The sequence below is a fragment of the Dicentrarchus labrax genome, unplaced genomic scaffold (assembly GCF_905237075.1).
Source record: "Dicentrarchus labrax unplaced genomic scaffold, dlabrax2021, whole genome shotgun sequence".
Classification (NCBI taxonomy): domain Eukaryota; kingdom Metazoa; phylum Chordata; class Actinopteri; family Moronidae; genus Dicentrarchus; species Dicentrarchus labrax.
Window position 1 is genome coordinate 1,877,963 of NW_026136711.1, and position 22,786 is coordinate 1,900,748.

Here is a 22,786-nt window from a genome sequence, read left to right on the forward strand (position 1 = left end):
CCCACAGAATTGCATGTGAAACAAGAAAAAGCCAGAATTACATGGGAAACGCAGAAAAGTCACTTTTAATAGTTTTGTGCATTACAGCCAAACTAAGTGACAGAGCCACACCAAACCACTCTATAATGTACAAGTCGCCGCTGTGAGGCTTCCTGAGGTGGAAACTGGCACATAGGTGCTTCTGGAAGAGAATGGCAGCTTGTGTGAAAAAGCTTGTTTTCTCAGCCTGAGAAGCTCATTCGGCACACTTAGGTGGAAAAACACCAAAGTCCCACAGAATTGCATGTGAAACAAGAAAAAGCCAGAATTACATGGGAAACGCAGAAAAGTCACTTTTAATAGTTTTGTGCATTACAGCAAAACTAAGTGACAGAGCCACACCAAACCACTCTATAATGTACAAGTCGCCGCTGTGAGGCTTCCTGAGGTGGAAACTGGCACATAGGTGCTTCTGGAAGAGAATGGCAGCTTGTGTGAAAAAGCTTGTTTTCTCAGCCTGAGAAGCTCATTCGGCACACTTAGGTGGAAAGACACCAAAGTCCCACAGAATTGCATGTGAAACAAGAAAAAGCCAGAATTACATGGGAAACGCAGAAAAGTCACTTTTAATAGTTTTGTGCATTACAGCCAAACTAAGTGACAGAGCCACACCAAACCACTCTATAATGTACAAGTCGCTGCTGTGAGGCTTCCTGAGGTGGAAACTGGCACATAGGTGCTTCTGGAAGAGAATGGCAGCTTGTGTGAAAAAGCTTGTTTTCTCAGCCTGGCACACTTAGGTGGAAAAACACAAAAGTCCCACAGAATTGCATGTGAAACAAGAAAAAGCCAGAATTACATGGGAAACGCAGAAAAGTCACTTTTAATAGTTTTGTCCATTACAGCTGAACTATGTGAGAGAGCCACACCAAACCACTTCATGCATCAATTTCATTATGCCACTGTGAAGCTTTGCAAGTCCAGAATGAATTATTCTGTGGTCAAGTGTGCCCTCTTCTGTCGAAAAGTGTAATTTCAGTTGGAACACAGAAAACTACTCTATAATGTACAAGTCACCGCTGTGAAGCTTCCTGAGATGGAAACTGGCAGATAGGTGCTTCTGGAAGAGAATGGCAGCTTGTGTGAAAAAGCTTGTTTTCTCAGCCTGAGAAGCTCATTCGGCACACTTAGGTGGAAAAACACCAAAGTCCCACAGAATTGCATGTGAAACAAGAAAAAGCCAGAATTACATGGGAAACGCAGAAAAGTCACTTTTAATAGTTTTGTGCATTACAGCCAAACTAAGTGACAGAGCCACACAAATCCACTCTATAATGTACAAGTCGCCGCTGTAAGGCTTCCTGAGGTGGAAACTGGCACATAGGTGCTTCTGGAAGAGAATGGCAGCTTGTGTGAAAAAGCTTGTTTTCTCAGCCTGGCACACTTAGGTGGAAAAACACCAAAGTCCCACAGAATTGCATGTGAAACAAGAAAAAGCCAGAATTACATGGGAAACGCAGAAAAGTCACTTTTAATAGTTTTGTGCATTACAGCCAAACTAAGTGACAGAGCCACACCAAACCACTCTATAATGTACAAGTCGCCGCTGTGAGGCTTCCTGAGGTGGAAACTGGCACATAGGTGCTTCTGGAAGAGAATGGCAGCTTGTGTGAAAAAGCTTGTTTTCTAAGCCTGAGAAGCTCATTTGGCACACTTAGGTGGAAAAACACCAAAGTCCCACAGAATTGCATGTGAAACAAGAAAAAGCCAGAATTACATGGGAAACGCAGAAAAGTCACTTTTAATAGTTTTGTGCATTACAGCCAAACTAAGTGACAGAGCCACACAAATCCACTCTATAATGTACAAGTCGCCGCTGTGAGGCTTCCTGAGGTGGAAACTGGCACATAGGTGCTTCTGGAAGAGAATGGCAGCTTGTGTGAAAAAGCTTGTTTTCTCAGCCTGAGAAGCTCATTCGGCACACTTAGGTGGAAAAACACCAAAGTCCCACAGAATTGCATGTGAAACAAGAAAAAGCCAGAATTACATGGGAAACGCAGAAAAGTCACTTTTAATAGTTTTGTGCATTACAGCCAAACTAAGTGACAGAGCCACACCAAACCACTCTATAATGTACAAGTCGCCGCTGTGAGGCTTCCTGAGGTGGAAACTGGCACATAGGTGCTTCTGGAAGAGAATGGCAGCTTGTGTGAAAAAGCTTGTTTTCTCAGCCTGAGAAGCTCATTCGGCACACTTAGGTGGAAAGACACCAAAGTCCCACAGAATTGCATGTGAAACAAGAAAAAGCCAGAATTACATGGGAAACGCAGAAAAGTCACTTTTAATAGTTTTGTGCATTACAGCCAAACTAAGTGACAGAGCCACACCAAACCACTCTATAATGTACAAGTCGCTGCTGTGAGGCTTCCTGAGGTGGAAACTGGCACATAGGTGCTTCTGGAAGAGAATGGCAGCTTGTGTGAAAAAGCTTGTTTTCTCAGCCTGGGCACACTTAGGTGGAAAAACACAAAAGTCCCACAGAATTGCATGTGAAACAAGAAAAAGCCAGAATTACATGGGAAACGCAGAAAAGTCACTTTTAATAGTTTTGTCCATTACAGCTGAACTATGTGAGAGAGCCACACCAAACCACTTCATGCATCAATTTCATTATGCCACTGTGAAGCTTTGCAAGTCCAGAATGAATTATTCTGTGGTCAAGTGTGCCCTCTTCTGTCGAAAAAGTGTAATTTCAGTTGGAACACAGAAAACTACTCTATAATGTACAAGTCACCGCTGTGAAGCTTCCTGAGATGGAAACTGGCAGATAGGTGCTTCTGGAAGAGAATGGCAGCTTGTGTGAAAAAGCTTGTTTTCTCAGCCTGAGAAGCTCATTCGGCACACTTAGGTGGAAAAACACCAAAGTCCCACAGAATTGCATGTGAAACAAGAAAAAGCCAGAATTACATGGGAAACGCAGAAAAGTCACTTTTAATAGTTTTGTGCATTACAGCCAAACTAAGTGACAGAGCCACACAAATCCACTCTATAATGTACAAGTCGCCGCTGTAAGGCTTCCTGAGGTGGAAACTGGCACATAGGTGCTTCTGGAAGAGAATGGCAGCTTGTGTGAAAAAGCTTGTTTTCTCAGCCTGGCACACTTAGGTGGAAAAACACAAAAGTCCCACAGAATTGCATGTGAAACAAGAAAAAGCCAGAATTACATGGGAAACGCAGAAAAGTCACTTTTAATAGTTTTGTCCATTACAGCTGAACTATGTGAGAGAGCCACACCAAACCACTTCATGCATCAATTTCATTATGCCACTGTGAAGCTTTGCAAGTCCAGAATGAATTATTTGTGGAATTCATTCTTTAGTGTGCCCTCTTCTGTCGAAAAAGTGTAATTTCAGTTGGAACACAGAAAACTACTCTATAATGTACAAGTCACCGCTGTGAAGCTTCCTGAGATGGAAACTGGCAGATAGGTGCTTCTGGAAGAGAATGGCAGCTTGTGTGAAAAAGCTTGTTTTCTCAGCCTGAGAAGCTCATTCGGCACACTTAGGTGGAAAAACACCAAAGTCCCACAGAATTGCATGTGAAACAAGAAAAAGCCAGAATTACATGGGAAACGCAGAAAAGTCACTTTTAATAGTTTTGTGCATTACAGCCAAACTAAGTGACAGAGCCACACAAAACCACTCTATAATGTACAAGTCGCCGCTGTAAGGCTTCCTGAGGTGGAAACTGGCACATAGGTGCTTCTGGAAGAGAATGGCAGCTTGTGTGAAAAAGCTTGTTTTCTCAGCCTGAGAAGCTCATTCGGCACACTTAGGTGGAAAAACACCAAAGTCCCACAGAATTGCATGTGAAACAAGAAAAAGCCAGAATTACATGGGAAACGCAGAAAAGTCACTTTTAATAGTTTTGTGCATACAGCCAAACTAAGTGACAGAGCCACACCAAACCACTCTATAATGTACAAGTCGCCGCTGTGAGGCTTCCTGAGGTGGAAACTGGCACATAGGTGCTTCTGGAAGAGAATGGCAGCTTGTGTGAAAAAGCTTGTTTTCTCAGCCTGAGAAGCTCATTCGGCACACTTAGGTGGAAAAACACCAAAGTCCCACAGAATTGCATGTGAAACAAGAAAAAGCCAGAATTACATGGGAAACGCAGAAAAGTCACTTTTAATAGTTTTGTGCATTACAGCCAAACTAAGTGAGAGAGCCACACCAAACCACTTAATAATGTACAAGTCGCCGCTGTGAGGCTTCCTGAGGTGGAAACTGGCACATAGGTGCTTCTGGAAGAGAATGGCAGCTTGTGTGAAAAAGCTTGTTTTCTCAGCCTGAGAAGCTCATTCGGCACACTTAGGTGGAAAAAACACCAAAGTCCCACAGAATTGCATGTGAAACAAGAAAAAGCCAGAATTACATGGGAAACGCAGAAAAGTCACTTTTAATAGTTTTGTGCATTACAGCAAAACTAAGTGACAGAGCCACACCAAACCACTCTATATTTTACAAAGTCGCCGCTGTGAGGCTTCCTGAGGTGGAAACTGGCACATAGGTGCTTCTGGAAGAGAATGGCAGCTTGTGTGAAAAAGCTTGTTTTCTCAGCCTGAGAAGCTCATTCGGCACACTTAGGTGGAAAAACACCAAAGTCCCACAGAATTGCATGTGAAACAAGAAAAAGCCAGAATTACATGGGAAACGCAGAAAAGTCACTTTTAATAGTTTTGTGCATTACAGCCAAACTAAGTGACAGAGCCACACAAATCCACTCTATAATGTACAAGTCGCCGCTGTGAGGCTTCCTGAGGTGGAAACTGGCACATAGGTGCTTCTGGAAGAGAATGGCAGCTTGTGTGAAAAAGCTTGTTTTCTCAGCCTGAGAAGCTCATTCGGCACACTTAGGTGGAAAAACACCAAAGTCCCACAGAATTGCATGTGAAACAAGAAAAAGCCAGAATTACATGGGAAACGCAGAAAAGTCACTTTTAATAGTTTTGTGCATTACAGCCAAACTAAGTGACAGAGCCACACAAATCCACTCTATAATGTACAAGTCGCCGCTGTGAGGCTTCCTGAGGTGGAAACTGGCACATAGGTGCTTCTGGAAGAGAATGGCAGCTTGTGTGAAAAAGCTTGTTTTCTCAGCCTGAGAAGCTCATTCGGCACACTTAGGTGGAAAAACACCAAAGTCCCACAGAATTGCATGTGAAACAAGAAAAAGCCAGAATTACATGGGAAACGCAGAAAAGTCACTTTTAATAGTTTTGTGCATTACAGCCAAACTAAGTGACAGAGCCACACAAAACCACTCTATAATGTACAAGTCGCCGCTGTGAGGCTTCCTGAGGTGGAAACTGGCACATAGGTGCTTCTGGAAGAGAATGGCAGCTTGTGTGAAAAAGCTTGTTTTCTCAGCCTGAGAAGCTCATTCGGCACACTTAGGTGGAAAAACACCAAAGTCCCACAGAATTGCATGTGAAACAAGAAAAAGCCAGAATTACATGGGAAACGCAGAAAAGTCACTTTTAATAGTTTTGTGCATTACAGCCAAACTAAGTGACAGAGCCACACCAAACCACTCTATAATGTACAAGTCAGGCCGCTGTGAGGCTTCCTGAGGTGGAAACTGGCACATAGGTGCTTCTGGAAGAGAATGGCAGCTTGTGTGAAAAAGCTTGTTTTCTCAGCCTGAGAAGCTCATTCGGCACACTTAGGTGGAAAAACACCAAAGTCCCACAGAATTGCATGTGAAACAAGAAAAAGCCAGAATTACATGGGAAACGCAGAAAAGTCACTTTTAATAGTTTTGTGCATTACAGCCAAACTAAGTGACAGAGCCACACCAAACCACTCTATAATGTACAAGTCGCCGCTGTGAGGCTTCCTGAGGTGGAAACTGGCACATAGGTGCTTCTGGAAGAGAATGGCAGCTTGTGTGAAAAAGCTTGTTTTCTCAGCCTGAGAAGCTCATTCGGCACACTTAGGTGGAAAAACACCAAAGTCCCACAGAATTGCATATGAAACAAGAAAAAGCCAGAATTACATGGGAAACGCAGAAAAGTCACTTTTAATAGTTTTGTGCATTACAGCCAAACTAAGTGACAGAGCCACACCAAACCACTCTATAATGTACAAGTCGCCGCTGTGAGGCTTCCTGAGGTGGAAACTGGCACATAGGTGCTTCTGGAAGAGAATGGCAGCTTGTGTGAAAAAGCTTGTTTTCTCAGCCTGAGAAGCTCATTCGGCACACTTAGGTGGAAAAACACCAAAGTCCCACAGAATTGCATGTGAAACAAGAAAAAGCCAGAATTACATGGGAAACGCAGAAAAGTCACTTTTAATAGTTTTGTGCATTACAGCCAAACTAAGTGACAGAGCCACACCAAACCACTCTATAATGTACAAGTCGCTGCTGTGAGGCTTCCTGAGGTGGAAACTGGCACATAGGTGCTTCTGGAAGAGAATGGCAGCTTGTGTGAAAAAGCTTGTTTTCTCAGCCTGGCACACTTAGGTGGAAAAACACAAAAGTCCCACAGAATTGCATGTGAAACAAGAAAAAGCCAGAATTACATGGGAAACGCAGAAAAGTCACTTTTAATAGTTTTGTCCATTACAGCTGAACTATGTGAGAGAGCCACACCAAACCACTTCATGCATCAATTTCATTATGCCACTGTGAAGCTTTGCAAGTCCAGAATGAATTATTCTGTGGTCAAGTGTGCCCTCTTCTGTCGAAAAAGTGTAATTTCGTTGGAGTTGAAACAGAAAACTACTCTATAATGTACAAGTCACCGCTGTGAAGCTTCCTGAGATGGAAACTGGCAGATAGGTGCTTCTGGAAGAGAATGGCAGCTTGTGTGAAAAAGCTTGTTTTCTCAGCCTGAGAAGCTCATTCGGCACACTTAGGTGGAAAAACACCAAAGTCCCACAGAATTGCATGTGAAACAAGAAAAAGCCAGAATTACATGGGAAACGCAGAAAAGTCACTTTTAATAGTTTTGTGCATTACAGCCAAACTAAGTGACAGAGCCACACCAAACCACTCTATAATGTACAAGTCGCCGCTGTAAGGCTTCCTGAGGTGGAAACTGGCACATAGGTGCTTCTGGAAGAGAATGGCAGCTTGTGTGAAAAAGCTTGTTTTCTCAGCCTGGCACACTTAGGTGGAAAAACACCAAAGTCCCACAGAATTGCATGTGAAACAAGAAAAAGCCAGAATTACATGGGAAACGCAGAAAAGTCACTTTTAATAGTTTTGTGCATTACAGCCAAACTAAGTGACAGAGCCACACCAAACCACTCTATAATGTACAAGTCGCCACTGTGAGGCTTCCTGAGGTGGAAACTGGCACATAGGTGCTTCTGGAAGAGAATGGCAGCTTGTGTGAAAAAGCTTGTTTTCTAAGCCTGAGAAGCTCATTTGGCACACTTAGGTGGAAAAACACCAAAGTCCCACAGAATTGCATGTGAAACAAGAAAAAGCCAGAATTACATGGGAAACGCAGAAAAGTCACTTTTAATAGTTTTGTGCATTACAGCCAAACTAAGTGACAGAGCCACACAAATCCACTCTATAATGTACAAGTCGCCGCTGTGAGGCTTCCTGAGGTGGAAACTGGCACATAGGTGCTTCTGGAAGAGAATGGCAGCTTGTGTGAAAAAGCTTGTTTTCTCAGCCTGAGAAGCTCATTCGGCACACTTAGGTGGAAAAACACCAAAGTCCCACAGAATTGCATGTGAAACAAGAAAAAGCCAGAATTACATGGGAAACGCAGAAAAGTCACTTTTAATAGTTTTGTGCATTACAGCCAAACTAAGTGACAGAGCCACACCAAACCACTCTATAATGTACAAGTCGCCGCTGTGAGGCTTCCTGAGGTGGAAACTGGCACATAGGTGCTTCTGGAAGAGAATGGCAGCTTGTGTGAAAAAGCTTGTTTTCTAAGCCTGAGAAGCTCATTCGGCACACTTAGGTGGAAAAACACCAAAGTCCCACAGAATTGCATGTGAAACAAGAAAAAGCCAGAATTACATGGGAAACGCAGAAAAGTCACTTTTAATAGTTTTGTGCATTACAGCCAAACTAAGTGACAGAGCCACACCAAACCACTCTATAATGTACAAGTCGCCGCTGTGAGGCTTCCTGAGGTGGAAACTGGCACATAGGTGCTTCTGGAAGAGAATGGCAGCTTGTGTGAAAAAGCTTGTTTTCTCAGCCTGAGAAGCTCATTCGGCACACTTAGGTGGAAAAACACCAAAGTCCCACAGAATTGCATGTGAAACAAGAAAAAGCCAGAATTACATGGGAAACGCAGAAAAGTCACTTTTAATAGTTTTGTGCATTACAGCCAAACTAAGTGACAGAGCCACACCAAACCACTCTATAATGTACAAGTCGCCGCTGTGAGGCTTCCTGAGGTGGAAACTGGCACATAGGTGCTTCTGGAAGAGAATGGCAGCTTGTGTGAAAAAGCTTGTTTTCTCAGCCTGAGAAGCTCATTCGGCACACTTAGGTGGAAAAACACCAAAGTCCCACAGAATTGCATGTGAAACAAGAAAAAGCCAGAATTACATGGGAAACGCAGAAAAGTCACTTTTAATAGTTTTGTGCATTACAGCCAAACTAAGTGACAGAGCCACACCAAACCACTCTATAATGTACAAGTCGCCGCTGTGAGGCTTCCTGAGGTGGAAACTGGCACATAGGTGCTTCTGGAAGAGAATGGCAGCTTGTGTGAAAAAGCTTGTTTTCTCAGCCTGGCACACTTAGGTGGAAAAACACAAAAGTCCCACAGAATTGCATGTGAAACAAGAAAAAGCCAGAATTACATGGGAAACGCAGAAAAGTCACTTTTAATAGTTTTGTCCATTACAGCTGAACTATGTGAGAGAGCCACACCAAACCACTTCATGCATCAATTTCATTATGCCACTGTGAAGCTTTGCAAGTCCAGAATGAATTATTCTGTGGTCAAGTGTGCCCTCTTCTGTCGAAAAAGTGTAATTTCAGTTGGAACACAGAAAACTACTCTATAATGTACAAGTCACCGCTGTGAAGCTTCCTGAGATGGAAACTGGCAGATAGGTGCTTCTGGAAGAGAATGGCAGCTTGTGTGAAAAAGCTTGTTTTCTCAGCCTGAGAAGCTCATTCGGCACACTTAGGTGGAAAAACACCAAAGTCCCACAGAATTGCATGTGAAACAAGAAAAAGCCAGAATTACATGGGAAACGCAGAAAAGTCACTTTTAATAGTTTTGTGCATTACAGCCAAACTAAGTGACAGAGCCACACAAATCCACTCTATAATGTACAAGTCGCCGCTGTAAGGCTTCCTGAGGTGGAAACTGGCACATAGGTGCTTCTGGAAGAGAATGGCAGCTTGTGTGAAAAAGCTTGTTTTCTCAGCCTGAGAAGCTCATTCGGCACACTTAGGTGGAAAAACACCAAAGTCCCACAGAATTGCATGTGAAACAAGAAAAAGCCAGAATTACATGGGAAACGCAGAAAAGTCACTTTTAATAGTTTTGTGCATTACAGCCAAACTAAGTGACAGAGCCACACCAAACCACTTGTTTTATGCCCTGAAGTTTAAAATTATTCTGTGGTAGTGTGCTTTGTGAATGTTTTAAAACACTCTATAATGTACAAGTCGCCGCTGTGAGGCTTCCTGAGGTGGAAACTGGCACATAGGTGCTTCTGGAAGAGAATGGCAGCTTGTGTGAAAAAGCTTGTTTTCTCAGCCTGAGAAGCTCATTCGGCACACTTAGGTGGAAAAACACCAAAGTCCCACAGAATTGCATGTGAAACAAGAAAAAGCCAGAATTACATGGGAAACGCAGAAAAGTCACTTTTAATAGTTTTGTGCATTACAGCCAAACTAAGTGACAGAGCCACACAAATCCACTCTATAATGTACAAGTCGCCGCTGTGAGGCTTCCTGAGGTGGAAACTGGCACATAGCTGCTTCTGGAAGAGAATGGCAGCTTGTGTGAAAAAGCTTGTTTTCTCAGCCTGAGAAGCTCATTCGGCACACTTAGGTGGAAAAACACCAAAGTCCCACAGAATTGCATGTGAAACAAGAAAAAGCCAGAATTACATGGGAAACGCAGAAAAGTCACTTTTAATAGTTTTGTGCATTACAGCCAAACTAAGTGACAGAGCCACACCAAACCACTCTATAATGTACAAGTCGCCGCTGTGAGGCTTCCTGAGGTGGAAACTGGCACATAGGTGCTTCTGGAAGAGAATGGCAGCTTGTGTGAAAAAGCTTGTTTTCTCAGCCTGAGAAGCTCATTCGGCACACTTAGGTGGAAAAACACCAAAGTCCCACAGAATTGCATGTGAAACAAGAAAAAGCCAGAATTACATGGGAAACGCAGAAAAGTCACTTTTAATAGTTTTGTGCATTACAGCCAAACTAAGTGACAGAGCCACACCAAACCACTCTATAATGTACAAGTCGCCGCTGTGAGGCTTCCTGAGGTGGAAACTGGCACATAGGTGCTTCTGGAAGAGAATGGCAGCTTGTGTGAAAAAGCTTGTTTTCTCAGCCTGAGAAGCTCATTCGGCACACTTAGGTGGAAAAACACCAAAGTCCCACAGAATTGCATGTGAAACAAGAAAAAGCCAGAATTACATGGGAAACGCAGAAAAGTCACTTTTAATAGTTTTGTGCATTACAGCCAAACTAAGTGACAGAGCCATTACACACAAAACCACTCTATAATGTACAAGTCGCCGCTGTGAGGCTTCCTGAGGTGGAAACTGGCACATAGGTGCTTCTGGAAGAGAATGGCAGCTTGTGTGAAAAAGCTTGTTTTCTCAGCCTGAGAAGCTCATTCGGCACACTTAGGTGGAAAAACACCAAAGTCCCACAGAATTGCATGTGAAACAAGAAAAAGCCAGAATTACATGGGAAACGCAGAAAAGTCACTTTTAATAGTTTTGTGCATTACAGCCAAACTAAGTGACAGAGCCACACCAAATCCACTCTATAATGTACAAGTCGCCGCTGTGAGGCTTCCTGAGGTGGAAACTGGCACATAGGTGCTTCTGGAAGAGAATGGCAGCTTGTGTGAAAAAGCTTGTTTTCTCAGCCTGGCACACTTAGGTGGAAAAACACAAAAGTCCCACAGAATTGCATGTGAAACAAGAAAAAGCCAGAATTACATGGGAAACGCAGAAAAGTCACTTTTAATAGTTTTGTCCATTACAGCTGAACTATGTGAGAGAGCCACACCAAACCACTTCATGCATCAATTTCATTATGCCACTGTGAAGCTTTGCAAGTCCAGAATGAATTATTCTGTGGTCAAGTGTGCCCTCTTCTGTCGAAAAAGTGTAATTTCAGTTGGAACACAGAAAACTACTCTATAATGTACAAGTCACCGCTGTGAAGCTTCCTGAGATGGAAACTGGCAGATAGGTGCTTCTGGAAGAGAATGGCAGCTTGTGTGAAAAAGCTTGTTTTCTCAGCCTGAGAAGCTCATTCGGCACACTTAGGTGGAAAAACACCAAAGTCCCACAGAATTGCATGTGAAACAAGAAAAAGCCAGAATTACATGGGAAACGCAGAAAAGTCACTTTTAATAGTTTTGTGCATTACAGCCAAACTAAGTGACAGAGCCACACAAATCCACTCTATAATGTACAAGTCGCCGCTGTAAGGCTTCCTGAGGTGGAAACTGGCACATAGGTGCTTCTGGAAGAGAATGGCAGCTTGTGTGAAAAAGCTTGTTTTCTAAGCCTGAGAAGCTCATTTGGCACACTTAGGTGGAAAAACACCAAAGTCCCACAGAATTGCATGTGAAACAAGAAAAAGACAGAATTACATGGGAAACGCAGAAAAGTCACTTTTAATAGTTTTGTGCATTACAGCCAAACTAAGTGACAGAGCCACACCAAATCCACTCTATAATGTACAAGTCGCCGCTGTGAGGCTTCCTGAGGTGGAAACTGGCACATAGGTGCTTCTGGAAGAGAATGGCAGCTTGTGTGAAAAAGCTTGTTTTCTCAGCCTGAGAAGCTCATTCGGCACACTTAGGTGGAAAAACACCAAAGTCCCACAGAATTGCATGTGAAACAAGAAAAAGCCAGAATTACATGGGAAACGCAGAAAAGTCACTTTTAATAGTTTTGTGCATTACAGCCAAACTAAGTGACAGAGCCACACCAAACCACTCTATAATGTACAAGTCGCCGCTGTGAGGCTTCCTGAGGTGGAAACTGGCACATAGGTGCTTCTGGAAGAGAATGGCAGCTTGTGTGAAAAAGCTTGTTTTCTCAGCCTGAGAAGCTCATTCGGCACACTTAGGTGGAAAAACACCAAAGTCCCACAGAATTGCATGTGAAACAAGAAAAAGCCAGAATTACATGGGAAACGCAGAAAAGTCACTTTTAATAGTTTTGTGCATTACAGCCAAACTAAGTGACAGAGCCACACCAAACCACTCTATAATGTACAAGTCGCTGCTGTGAGGCTTCCTGAGGTGGAAACTGGCACATAGGTGCTTCTGGAAGAGAATGGCAGCTTGTGTGAAAAAGCTTGTTTTCTCAGCCTGGCACACTTAGGTGGAAAAACACAAAAGTCCCACAGAATTGCATGTGAAACAAGAAAAAGCCAGAATTACATGGGAAACGCAGAAAAGTCACTTTTAATAGTTTTGTCCATTACAGCTGAACTATGTGAGAGAGCCACACCAAACCACTTCATGCATCAATTTCATTATGCCACTGTGAAGCTTTGCAAGTCCAGAATGAATTATTCTGTGGTCAAGTGTGCCCTCTTCTGTCGAAAAGTGTAATTTCAGTTGGAACACAGAAAACTACTCTATAATGTACAAGTCACCGCTGTGAAGCTTCCTGAGATGGAAACTGGCAGATAGGTGCTTCTGGAAGAGAATGGCAGCTTGTGTGAAAAAGCTTGTTTTCTCAGCCTGAGAAGCTCATTCGGCACACTTAGGTGGAAAAACACCAAAGTCCCACAGAATTGCATGTGAAACAAGAAAAAGCCAGAATTACATGGGAAACGCAGAAAAGTCACTTTTAATAGTTTTGTGCATTACAGCCAAACTAAGTGACAGAGCCACACAAATCCACTCTATAATGTACAAGTCGCCGCTGTAAGGCTTCCTGAGGTGGAAACTGGCACATAGGTGCTTCTGGAAGAGAATGGCAGCTTGTGTGAAAAAGCTTGTTTTCTCAGCCTAGATTTGGCACACTTAGGTGGAAAAACACAAAAGTCCCACAGAATTGCATGTGAAACAAGAAAAAGCCAGAATTACATGGGAAACGCAGAAAAGTCACTTTTAATAGTTTTGTCCATTACAGCTGAACTATGTGAGAGAGCCACACCAAACCACTTCATGCATCAATTTCATTATGCCACTGTAAAGCTTTGCAAGTCAGAATGAATTATTCTGTGGTCAAGTGTGCCCTCTTCTGTCGAAAAAGTGTAATTTCAGTTGGAACACAGAAAACTACTCTATAATGTACAAGTCACCGCTGTGAGGCTTCCTGAGGTGGAAACTGGCACATAGGTGCTTCTGGAAGAGAATGGCAGCTTGTGTGAAAAAGCTTGTTTTCTCAGCCTGAGAAGCTCATTCGGCACACTTAGGTGGAAAAACACCAAAGTCCCACAGAATTGCATGTGAAACAAGAAAAAGCCAGAATTACATGGGAAACGCAGAAAAGTCACTTTTAATAGTTTTGTGCATTACAGCCAAACTAAGTGACAGAGCCACACAAATCCACTCTATAATGTACAAGTCGCCGCTGTAAGGCTTCCTGAGGTGGAAACTGGCACATAGGTGCTTCTGGAAGAGAATGGCAGCTTGTGTGAAAAAGCTTGTTTTCTCTGAGAAGCCTTGGCACACTTAGGTGGAAAAACACCAAAGTCCCACAGAATTGCATGTGAAACAAGAAAAAGCCAGAATTACATGGGAAACGCAGAAAAGTCACTTTTAATAGTTTTGTGCATTACAGCCAAACTAAGTGACAGAGCCACACCAAACCTACTCTATAATGTACAAGTCGCCGCTGTGAGGCTTCCTGAGGTGGAAACTGGCACATAGGTGCTTCTGGAAGAGAATGGCAGCTTGTGTGAAAAAGCTTGTTTTCTAAGCCTGAGAAGCTCATTTGGCACACTTAGGTGGAAAAACACCAAAGTCCCACAGAATTGCATGTGAAACAAGAAAAAGACAGAATTACATGGGAAACGCAGAAAAGTCACTTTTAATAGTTTTGTGCATTACAGCCAAACTAAGTGACAGAGCCACACAAATCCACTCTATAATGTACAAGTCGCCGCTGTGAGGCTTCCTGAGGTGGAAACTGGCACATAGGTGCTTCTGGAAGAGAATGGCAGCTTGTGTGAAAAAGCTTGTTTTCTCAGCCTGAGAAGCTCATTCGGCACACTTAGGTGGAAAAACACCAAAGTCCCACAGAATTGCATGTGAAACAAGAAAAAGCCAGAATTACATGGGAAACGCAGAAAAGTCACTTTTAATAGTTTTGTGCATTACAGCCAAACTAAGTGACAGAGCCACACCAAACCACTCTATAATGTACAAGTCGCCGCTGTGAGGCTTCCTGAGGTGGAAACTGGCACATAGGTGCTTCTGGAAGAGAATGGCAGCTTGTGTGAAAAAGCTTGTTTTCTCAGCCTGAGAAGCTCATTCGGCACACTTAGGTGGAAAGACACCAAAGTCCCACAGAATTGCATGTGAAACAAGAAAAAGCCAGAATTACATGGGAAACGCAGAAAAGTCACTTTTAATAGTTTTGTGCATTACAGCCAAACTAAGTGACAGAGCCACACCAAACCACTCTATAATGTACAAGTCGCTGCTGTGAGGCTTCCTGAGGTGGAAACTGGCACATAGGTGCTTCTGGAAGAGAATGGCAGCTTGTGTGAAAAAGCTTGTTTTCTCAGCCTGAAGGCACACTTAGGTGGAAAAACACAAAAGTCCCACAGAATTGCATGTGAAACAAGAAAAAGCCAGAATTACATGGGAAACGCAGAAAAGTCACTTTTAATAGTTTTGTCCATTACAGCTGAACTATGTGAGAGAGCCACACCAAACCACTTCATGCATCAATTTCATTATGCCACTGTGAAGCTTTGCAAGTCCAGAATGAATTATTCTGTGGTCAAGTGTGCCCTCTTCTGTCGAAAAAGTGTAATTTCAGTTGGAACACAGAAAACTACTCTATAATGTACAAGTCACCGCTGTGAAGCTTCCTGAGATGGAAACTGGCAGATAGGTGCTTCTGGAAGAGAATGGCAGCTTGTGTGAAAAAGCTTGTTTTCTCAGCCTGAGAAGCTCATTCGGCACACTTAGGTGGAAAAACACCAAAGTCCCACAGAATTGCATGTGAAACAAGAAAAAGCCAGAATTACATGGGAAACGCAGAAAAGTCACTTTTAATAGTTTTGTGCATTACAGCCAAACTAAGTGACAGAGCCACACAAATCCACTCTATAATGTACAAGTCGCCGCTGTAAGGCTTCCTGAGGTGGAAACTGGCACATAGGTGCTTCTGGAAGAGAATGGCAGCTTGTGTGAAAAAGCTTGTTTTCTCAGCCTGGGCACACTTAGGTGGAAAAACACAAAAGTCCCACAGAATTGCATGTGAAACAAGAAAAAGCCAGAATTACATGGGAAACGCAGAAAAGTCACTTTTAATAGTTTTGTCCATTACAGCTGAACTATGTGAGAGAGCCACACCAAACCACTTCATGCATCAATTTCATTATGCCACTGTGAAGCTTTGCAAGTCCAGAATGAATTATTCTGTGGTCAAGTGTGCCCTCTTCTGTCGAAAAAGTGTAATTTCAGTTGGAACACAGAAAACTACTCTATAATGTACAAGTCACCGCTGTGAAGCTTCCTGAGGTGGAAACTGGCACATAGGTGCTTCTGGAAGAGAATGGCAGCTTGTGTGAAAAAGCTTGTTTTCTCAGCCTGAGAAGCTCATTCGGCACACTTAGGTGGAAAAACACCAAAGTCCCACAGAATTGCATGTGAAACAAGAAAAAGCCAGAATTACATGGGAAACGCAGAAAAGTCACTTTTAATAGTTTTGTGCATTACAGCCAAACTAAGTGACAGAGCCACACAAATCCACTCTATAATGTACAAGTCGCCGCTGTAAGGCTTCCTGAGGTGGAAACTGGCACATAGGTGCTTCTGGAAGAGAATGGCAGCTTGTGTGAAAAAGCTTGTTTTCTCAGCCTGAGAAGCTCATTTGGCACACTTAGGTGGAAAAACACCAAAGTCCCACAGAATTGCATGTGAAACAAGAAAAAGCCAGAATTACATGGGAAACGCAGAAAAGTCACTTTTAATAGTTTTGTGCATTACAGCCAAACTAAGTGACAGAGCCACACCAAACCACTCTATAATGTACAAGTCGCCGCTGTGAGGCTTCCTGAGGTGGAAACTGGCACATAGGTGCTTCTGGAAGAGAATGGCAGCTTGTGTGAAAAAGCTTGTTTTCTCAGCCTGAGAAGCTCATTCGGCACACTTAGGTGGAAAAACACCAAAGTCCCACAGAATTGCATGTGAAACAAGAAAAAGCCAGAATTACATGGGAAACGCAGAAAAGTCACTTTTAATAGTTTTGTGCATTACAGCCAAACTAAGTGACAGAGCCACACCAAACCACTCTATAATGTACAAGTCGCCGCTGTGAGGCTTCCTGAGGTGGAAACTGGCACATAGGTGCTTCTGGAAGAGAATGGCAGCTTGTGTGAAAAAGCTTGTTTTCTCAGCCTGAGAAGCTCATTCGGCACACTTAGGTGGAAAAACACCAAAGTCCCACAGAATTGCATGTGAAACAAGAAAAAGCCAGAATTACATGGGAAACGCAGAAAAGTCACTTTTAATAGTTTTGTGCATTACAGCCAAACTAAGTGACAGAGCCACACCAAACCACTCTATAATGTACAAGTCGCCGCTGTGAGGCTTCCTGAGGTGGAAACTGGCACATAGGTGCTTCTGGAAGAGAATGGCAGCTTGTGTGAAAAAGCTTGTTTTCTCAGCCTAGAGCTATTGGCACACTTAGGTGGAAAAACACAAAAGTCCCACAGAATTGCATGTGAAACAAGAAAAAGCCAGAATTACATGGGAAACGCAGAAAAGTCACTTTTAATAGTTTTGTGCATTACAGCTAAACTAAGTGACAGAGCCACACCAAACCACTTCATGCATCAATTTCATTATGCCACTGTGAAGCTTTGCAAGTCCAGAATGAATTATTCTGTGGTCAAGTGTGCCCTCTTCTGTCGAAAAAGTGTAATTTCAGTTGGAACACAGAAAACTACTCTATAATGTACAAGTCACCGCTGTGAAGCTTCCTGAGATGGAAACTGGCAGATAGGTGCTTCTGGAAGAGAATGGCAGCTTGTGTGAAAAAGCTTGTTTTCTCAGCCTGAGAAGCTCATTCGGCACACTTAGGTGGAAAAACACCAAAGTCCCACAGAATTGCATGTGAAACAAGAAAAAGCCAGAATTACATGGGAAACGCAGAAAAGTCACTTTTAATAGTTTTGTGCATTACAGCCAAACTAAGTGACAGAGCCACACCAAATCCACTCTATAATGTACAAGTCGCCGCTGTAAGGCTTCCTGAGGTGGAAACTGGCACATAGGTGCTTCTGGAAGAGAATGGCAGCTTGTGTGAAAAAGCTTGTTTTCTCAGCCTGAGAAGCTCATTCGGCACACTTAGGTGGAAAAACACCAAAGTCCCACAGAATTGCATGTGAAACAAGAAAAAGCCAGAATTACATGGGAAACGCAGAAAAGTCACTTTTAATAGTTTTGTGCATTACAGCCAAACTAAGTGACAGAGCCACACCAAACCACTCTATAATGTACAAGTCGCCGCTGTGAGGCTTCCTGAGGTGGAAACTGGCACATAGGTGCTTCTGGAAGAGAATGGCAGCTTGTGTGAAAAAGCTTGTTTTCTCAGCCTGAGAAGCTCATTCGGCACACTTAGGTGGAAAAACACCAAAGTCCCACAGAATTGCATGTGAAACAAGAAAAAGCCAGAATTACATGGGAAACGCAGAAAAGTCACTTTTAATAGTTTTGTGCATTACAGCCAAACTAAGTGACAGAGCCACACCAAACCACTCTATAATGTACAAGTCGCCGCTGTGAGGCTTCCTGAGGTGGAAACTGGCACATAGGTGCTTCTGGAAGAGAATGGCAGCTTGTGTGAAAAAGCTTGTTTTCTAAGCCTGAGAAGCTCATTCGGCACACTTAGGTGGAAAAACACCAAAGTCCCACAGAATTGCATGTGAAACAAGAAAAAGCCAGAATTACATGGGAAACGCAGAAAAGTCACTTTTAATAGTTTTGTGCATTACAGCAGAACTAAGTGACAGAGCCACACCAAACCATCCCTATGAAATGTACACCTCAGGAATGCTTTGTCAAGTCCCACCTATTCTTTTAAAAAGAAAAAATTTTTTAAAAAAAAATATAAGTCACCGCTGTGAAGCTTCCTGAGATGGAAACTGGCAGATAGGTGCTTCTGGAAGAGAATGGCAGCTTGTGTGAAAAAGCTTGTTTTCTCAGCCTGAGAAGCTCATTCGGCACACTTAGGTGGAAAAACACCAAAGTCCCACAGAATTGCATGTGAAACAAGAAAAAGCCAGAATTACATGGGAAACACAGAAAAGTCACTTTTAATAGTTTTGTGCATTACAGCCAAACTAAGTGACAGAGCCACACAAAACCACTCTATAATGTACAAGTCGCCGCTGTGAGGCTTCCTGAGGTGGAAACTGGCACATAGGTGCTTCTGGAAGAGAATGGCAGCTTGTGTGAAAAAGCTTGTTTTCTCAGCCTGAGAAGCTCATTCGGCACACTTAGGTGGAAAAACACCAAAGTCCCACAGAATTGCATGTGAAACAAGAAAAAGCCAGAATTACATGGGAAACGCAGAAAAGTCACTTTTAATAGTTTTGTGCATTACAGCCAAACTAAGTGACAGAGCCACACCAAACCACTCTATAATGTACAAGTCGCCGCTGTGAGGCTTCCTGAGGTGGAAACTGGCACATAGGTGCTTCTGGAAGAGAATGGCAGCTTGTGTGAAAAAGCTTGTTTTCTCAGCCTGAGAAGCTCATTCGGCACACTTAGGTGGAAAAACACCAAAGTCCCACAGAATTGCATGTGAAACAAGAAAAAGCCAGAATTACATGGGAAGCGCAGAAAAGTCACTTTTAATAGTTTTGTGCATTACAGCCAAAGTAAGTGACAGAGCCACACCAAACCACTCTATAATGTACACCTCAGGAAGCTGTGAGGCTTCCTGAGGTGGAAACTGGCACATAGGTGCTTCTGGAAGAGAATGACAGCTTGTGTGAAAAAGCTTGTTTTCTCAGCCTGAGAAGCTCATTCGGCACACTTAGGTGGAAAGACACCAAAGTCCCACAGAATTGCATGTGAAACAAGAAAAAGCCAGAATTACATGGGAAACGCAGAAAAGTCACTTTTAATAGTTTTGTGCATTACAGCCAAACTAAGTGACAGAGCCACACAAAACCACTCTATAATGTACAAGTCACCGCTGTGAAGCTTCCTGAGATGGAAACTGGCAGATAGGTGCTTCTGGAAGAGAATGGCAGCTTGTGTGAAAAAGCTTGTTTTCTCAGCCTGAGAAGCTCATTCGGCACACTTAGGTGGAAAAACACCAAAGTCCCACAGAATTGCATGTGAAACAAGAAAAAGCCAGAATTACATGGGAAACGCAGAAAAGTCACTTTTAATAGTTTTGTGCATTACAGCCAAACTAAGTGACAGAGCCACACAAAACCACTCTATAATGTACAAGTCGCCGCTGTGAGGCTTCCTGAGGTGGAAACTGGCACATAGGTGCTTCTGGAAGAGAATGGCAGCTTGTGTGAAAAAGCTTGTTTTCTCAGCCTGAGAAGCTCATTCGGCACACTTAGGTGGAAAAACACCAAAGTCCCACAGAATTGCATGTGAAACAAGAAAAAGCCAGAATTACATGGGAAACGCAGAAAAGTCACTTTTAATAGTTTTGTGCATTACAGCCAAACTAAGTGACAGAGCCACACCAAACCACTCTATAATGTACAAGTCGCCGCTGTGAGGCTTCCTGAGGTGGAAACTGGCACATAGGTGCTTCTGGAAGAGAATGGCAGCTTGTGTGAAAAAGCTTGTTTTCTCAGCCTGAGAAGCTCATTCGGCACACTTAGGTGGAAAAACACCAAAGTCCCACAGAAATGCATGTGAAACAAGAAAAAGCCAGAATTACATGGGAAACGCAGAAAAGTCACTTTTAATAGTTTTGTGCATTACAGCCAAACTAAGTGAGAGAGCCACACCAAACCACTCAATAATGTACAAGTCGCCGCTGTGAGGCTTCCTGAGGTGGAAACTGGCACATAGGTGCTTCTGGAAGAGAATGGCAGCTTGTGTGAAAAAGCTTGTTTTCTCAGCCTGAGAAGCTCATTCGGCACACTTAGGTGGAAAAACACCAAAGTCCCACAGAATTGCATGTGAAACAAGAAAAAGCCAGAATTACATGGGAAACGCAGAAAAGTCACTTTTAATAGTTTTTTGCATTACAGCAGAACTAAGTGACAGAGCCACACCAAACCACCCTATAATGTACACCTCAGGAAGCTGTCACCGCTGTGAAGCTTCCTGAGATGGAAACTGGCAGATAGGTGCTTCTGGAAGAGAATGGCAGCTTGTGTGAAAAAGCTTGTTTTCTCAGCCTGAGAAGCTCATTCGGCACACTTAGGTGGAAAACACCAAAGTCCCACGAATTGCATGTGAAACAAGAAAAGCCAGAATTACATGGGAAACGCAGAAAAGTCACTTTTAATAGTTTTGTGCATTACAGCCAAACTAAGTGACAGAGCCACACAAAACCACTCTATAATGTACAAGTCGCCGCTGTGAGGCTTCCTGAGGTGGAAACTGGCACATAGGTGCTTCTGGAAGAGAATGGCAGCTTGTGTGAAAAAGCTTGTTTTCTAAGCCTGAGAAGCTCATTCGGCACACTTAGGTGGAAAAACACCAAAGTCCCACAGAATTGCATGTGAAACAAGAAAAAGCCAGAATTACATGGGAAACGCAGAAAAGTCACTTTTAATAGTTTTGTGCATTACAGCCAAACTAAGTGACAGAGCCACACAAATCCACTCTATAATGTACAAGTCGCCGCTGTAAGGCTTCCTGAGGTGGAAACTGGCACATAGGTGCTTCTGGAAGAGAATGGCAGCTTGTGTGAAAAAGCTTGTTTTCTCAGCCTGAGAAGCTCATTCGGCACACTTAGGTGGAAAAACACCAAAGTCCCACAGAATTGCATGTGAAACAAGAAAAAGCCAGAATTACATGGGAAACGCAGAAAAGTCACTTTTAATAGTTTTGTGCATATAGCCAAACTAAGTGACAGAGCCACACCAAACCACTCTATAATGTACAAGTCGCCGCTGTGAGGCTTCCTGAGGTGGAAACTGGCACATAGGTGCTTCTGGAAGAGAATGGCAGCTTGTGTGAAAAAGCTTGTTTTCTCAGCCTGAGAAGCTCATTCGGCACACTTAGGTGGAAAAACACCAAAGTCCCACAGAATTGCATGTGAAACAAGAAAAAGCCAGAATTACATGGGAAACGCAGAAAAGTCACTTTTAATAGTTTTGTGCATTACAGCCAAACTAAGTGAGAGAGCCACACCAAACCACTTAATAATGTACAAGTCGCCGCTGTGAGGCTTCCTGAGGTGGAAACTGGCACATAGGTGCTTCTGGAAGAGAATGGCAGCTTGTGTGAAAAAGCTTGTTTTCTAAGCCTGAGAAGCTCATTCGGCACACTTAGGTGGAAAAACACCAAAGTCCCACAGAATTGCATGTGAAACAAGAAAAAGCCAGAATTACATGGGAAACGCAGAAAAGTCACTTTTAATAGTTTTTTGCATTACAGCAGAACTAAGTGACAGAGCCACACCAAACCACTCTATAATGTACACCTCAGGAAGGTAGCTGTGAGGCTTCCTGAGGTGGAAACTGGCATATAGGTGCTTCTGGAAGAGAATGGCAGCTTGTGTGAAAAAGCTTGTTTTCTCAGCCTGAGAAGCTCATTCGGCACACTTAGGTGGAAAAACACCAAAGTCCCACAGAATTGCATGTGAAACAAGAAAAAGCCAGAATTACATGGGAAACGCAGAAAAGTCACTTTTAATAGTTTTGTGCATTACAGCCAAACTAAGTGACAGAGCCACACCAAACCACTCTATAATGTACAAGTCGCCGCTGTGAGGTTTCCTGAGGTGGAAACTGGCACATGGGTGCTTCTGGAAGAGAATGGCAGCTTGTGTGAAAAAGCTTGTTTTCTAAGCCTGAGAAGCTCATTCGGCACACTTAGGTGGAAAAACACCAAAGTCCCACAGAATTGCATGTGAAACAAGAAAAAGCCAGAATTACATGGGAAACGCAGAAAAGTCACTTTTAATAGTTTTGTGCATTACAGCCAAACTAAGTGACAGAGCCACACAAATCCACTCTATAATGTACAAGTCGCCGCTGTGAGGCTTCCTGAGGTGGAAACTGGCACATAGGTGCTTCTGGAAGAGAATGGCAGCTTGTGTGAAAAAGCTTGTTTTCTCAGCCTGAGAAGCTCATTCGGCACACTTAGGTGGAAAAACACCAAAGTCCCACAGAATTGCATGTGAAACAAGAAAAAGCCAGAATTACATGGGAAACGCAGAAAAGTCACTTTTAATAGTTTTGTGCATTACAGCCAAACTAAGTG